Here is a 4,515-nt window from a genome sequence, read left to right on the forward strand (position 1 = left end):
TTCTTTCGCGTATTGAAAGTTAGCGAGTTTTGCTTTTCGCCAGTATTCTTTCACGTATTGAAAATTAGCGGGTTTTGCAATCTTAGTGATATTTACCGGGGTACTCCCCACTTTTCCCATGTGATAATGACCGTTCTCCCCACTTTCCCCATGTGATAATTACCGTGGTACCACTCTCCGCTTTTCTCCATGCTAGAATGTCCGTAGTACTCCCCTCCCCCTTTCCAATGCGAGAATTTCCGTGGTACCCTTTTCCCCCGCAAGAATAACTCAAACTCGCAGTCGTACCAAACCCTCCCCCCCCCCCCGCCCCCTGTATCCAATGGCCGATTCTTAAGGCCACGGGACTAGCGTACGCCGAGAGTCACGGGACTTTCAAATCGGAACGACCTCGAAACTCGGGTTAAGCTTTTGAATAATTAAGACGCATTTACATAGAGGATTAAGTGCCCAGAATGTTTATTGTTATGAAAAATTATTCAAATATTTACCATACTTCATTACTGTAATTAAAATTCCCAAAATTATTTACACAATGCTAGATGGATACACCTAAATTAAAATTTAATTATTCATTTTTTTTAACCAGCTTGCTAAAAAAACTTATGGAAGAGATAAAACAAAATTAACTTTAAACTAAATTTCACTTTCCACAAAATTCTTTCTGGTACTACTAAATTATCTAAATACTTTATTTTTTACCTAGAATATATGATCGGGTAATTCGGGTTCTACGGGCTAATTTTCCATACGAAGCAAAGGCTTAACGATTAAATGTTAATTACTATTACACTGCAATTATATTAATTACGATATTGATAATATTTAGTTAAAAAATACTTAATTACGTATAAATAATGAGATTTAAATAAAGTTCCCATAAGAAATGGTTTATTATTTCTTGAGTAAATTGCGAAAAACAACGTTAACTCGAAGACGGACAAAATTTGATTTTTGCATTTTTCCGGGAAACTGGATTCGAGCTGATCAGTTGGCCTTCCATGTCAAAAATGATACACTAACTCATTACAGTAGGAAGGTTCTTATCTACAGTCGACTAACTTCAGTTAAATGATGGGATTATAATACGTTTCTCGCTGATACATTAAAATTATTTGTAGTACTGCCAGACAATAATTGTTGACAGTAAGTATAATCCCGCTAGGCATCCACAATACTGAATCTTGGGCATGAAAATCGCTTAAAATAAAGTCTTAAAATTTTTAGCGACCAGACTATTGAATCTCCTGCGCTTGGCTGTATTAATTTTAGCCATAGGAAATCGCGCTGACCCCTTACATAAGAATGGCCTACCGGCCATTTTTAATATTTTTAATATGTTACATTAGTTCCTATTTTAAATTTTGGCCAATTAGTATTTGTAGATAACAAATGAACTGAACTATTTATGTTATGAATTTTCTACTCAAAGTCAAAAATGTTAAAGGGATCCATCACTCACAACAGGGGGAGGCATAGGGGTAACATAAAATCCAGACTGGCAGTGTGCTTCAAAACCAGTTTTTTTGTGACCCCTATGCCTTCCCCTGTTGTGAGTGAGGGATCCCTTTAACTAAAAAGGCAAAAACAAATTTATTATAGAATTAATTCGAAGTTAAAAGCAATTTAAATTCATTGAAGAAACCACTTAATTAGAAATTACAATAGAAGTTAATAAAATATCAATAAAACTGTTAAGATATGCAAATACGTATTAAAAATAAAAACCAATTGAATTTACAGTATTATTTTTAATCATATTGGGATCTGCGGCAATAGCTCGAAATGTTATTAATCAACTCGAAAACTCATACCGCATCATCAGGGTGGCAAAGATAGGAAAATTGGGGTCCAATACAAAATATAAAAATATGCCCTTTTAACGCATAATTTTGTGGGCCTCAATGTAATATTTTCCAGCGATAATGACAGTGGAACGGCTTGACCTAAAATTAATTAAATTCATTAGCATTTCCTTATTTTACAGTATATAATAAAACAGATCACCTTAAAACGATTCACAAAATGTAGGGTCCTCTCTTTTCATTTAGTTACAGTGGATTTGTACTAAGTGTACATGGTAGATTATTGGTTGGAATGGCATTGCATTTCAACTCTCTTCATCTAAATGACAGTTATTATGATAAATATTTAATAATATTGACTTTAAAATTAGTAATAAGAAGTAAAATTTGTGTCTCACCATTTCTTTCTAAAAAGTCTTTATCTTTAAAATGGGCGCTGCAAATATGTGCCCACTAACTAGGCGTTTTCCCTGATTTTATATTAGTTAACCACACATTAAAAAGATTTTTGCACTTCGGAAAATTGTGAAACGATAACTGCAACGTTCTTTTCTCAGAATTTACTCGAATTGTAATATTTTTAAGGTACAAAAAGGTACTTCGCAATGTATGTCACCTCTGCGCCTACAATCCGCCATATTAATCGTTTGTTTTGATCAACAAAGTACGGACAGAGATACTGACAATATAGAGATATGAAACTCCCTATACATCGCTGCGACCCCTTTTTTTTTCGTCAACGTCGGCGACATCTATCAACCGGGAGAAAGCTTTTTCTTCCCGTGTTTATTTGTAGTAGGTTTACGTTTTGAATTAAATTCAATGAATCATATGTGCAGCTTTAATAAAGAAATACGATTGCTTAGAGGATTTTCAATACAATTTATTAAGATAAGATAAAAAGTAAGTTTTTAATTAATTATATTTAATTATTTTAAGAAAGTTCATATATTAACTATTTTTTATGTAATTTTAGACCTTTGTTACTTGAATCAGGGCCAGAGGTTAAATTAATGATCATTAATCCAAGGGTATTTCTGGGATAAATAATTGGAATATTATTAATCCAAGTATATGTTATCGAAATGGTTAACGACTAAAATGTTTGGTAAGTATTTGTTAATGTTGAACCTTAAGTAATTTGCGATCTAGATGTTTCTGGGCTTTGTCATACTTGTGGTTTAAATTATGTTTTTCCAATGTACTACGAATGGAAAGTTGTACAAAAAAATTAATTATTTCTTTCAAGTAATCAACACATGGAACATGCTGATGCATCTCATCTTTTGAAATAAACCAAGATTGATCGATTGTTCTTGAAATAATTCTGGTAATCCTCTCTTTGACTTTATTCGTTTGTATTACCATTGGGAAAAGTTTATCAAACTTGTCCTTGATCTCAGATACGTTGCTCTGGAATCTTTCAGTTGGTATTGTCAAGCCACTGAATGTTGATGTATCACGAGACTTAAATGATGCTAATATATTTGACTGGTTGAGTGTTTGTTTTTCATCTACAAGTTTGGTTTTGCATTATTCACAATTGTGGTTTTTATTACAACGAGATAAGACATATCCTGAAATGTAAGATAGTGTGTTTTGTTTTCCAGGCCCTTGGCTTTCAAGTGAACTTTTACAAATTTGAAAGTCTTCCTCCGAACATGCCCTGGGATAATAATTATTTGCTGATGGAAGACTTTCATCATAATCATCTGGAATTATTATATGGGTCTTATATAAGTCAATGTTAAGAAGGAATTTGTCTCGATATTAGGTTTAGTAGCCTGCTGAATTTCAATTGTAGGAATTTCCACTGATAAAGAAAATAATGTTAAAATTTAATAGTTGTTTTGAATGAAACTGTTTACAATCCTGTTCTGTAGATATAGTTTCGCTGGAACTTGCTGCAACTGATAATATTGTTGCGCTCTTCAGGGGCGTAGGAACGTTCTAGAAGGTGGAGGGGGCAAAGTGAAACCAAAAGGGGTCTGGAGAATGGTTTTTAATTTTTAATGGAGTGTAGCTTTTCCGAATGCATTTGTACATTTTTCTACTATATACATTGGCGGGAAAAGACTGAAATTTAAACACAGTTGAGGTTCTATAAGCTTTCTATGCTTTTAAAATGATAATTTGAGCCTTGCGAAGATTTTAACTGAGAGGGGGGAATAACATTAGTTGCCCCTCCCAGTAAAATTCTAGGGAGGTGCATTGCAATTCTTGCCCCCCCCCCCCTGGTTCCTATGCTCTTCCACCATTTCTACAGACAGTTTACTAGATTCTATTAGAAAATTGAGTTTTAACTTATGACTCCTTTACCAATGTATAAATTTCATCGTACCAGTTGTTTTATGATAGTCCTTGATATCATTTTCTACTAAGTTCTCCGGAACCTTTACGTTTGAGCAACTAGCTAAATTATCATTCCCTTAGGAAATATGTTTCATTTAAATTAACTTATAAATAAACAATACTTAAAACTCAATTTTTACTTGTTGGCTTAAATTCATTTGAAAATATTGTTGGAATAGCGTTTGATGTCAGTCTGTTTTTGGTTTTACTATTCATAAAACAAGAATCCTCAATGTAGGGCGCATATTTTATTATGTTGTAACTGTATCGCATCTTTCAAATAAAGATAGCTTCTTCCGACATTATCAGCCATTTCTCAGAGCTAAGTTTATTGAAAAACCACATATTAAAGGTAGGC

At 33.3% G+C, this 4,515-nt stretch overlaps 1 long non-coding RNA gene across 1 annotated transcript; it reads left to right on the plus strand.

Moving 5' to 3' along the window:
• The first annotated feature begins 2,621 nt into the window (after positions 1-2,621).
• Positions 2,622-3,967, plus strand: LOC149960431 (uncharacterized). Its single transcript, XR_016477104.1, has 5 exons — positions 2,622-2,708; positions 2,782-2,913; positions 3,055-3,135; positions 3,209-3,299; positions 3,416-3,967. It is a non-coding gene; the product is annotated as an uncharacterized LOC149960431 (long non-coding RNA).
• The last annotated feature ends 548 nt before the right edge of the window (positions 3,968-4,515 follow it).

This window comes from Leiobunum rupestre, chromosome 1, assembly GCF_980474605.1.
Source record: "Leiobunum rupestre chromosome 1, qqLeiRupe1.1.hap1, whole genome shotgun sequence".
Classification (NCBI taxonomy): Eukaryota; Metazoa; Arthropoda; class Arachnida; order Opiliones; family Sclerosomatidae; genus Leiobunum; species Leiobunum rupestre.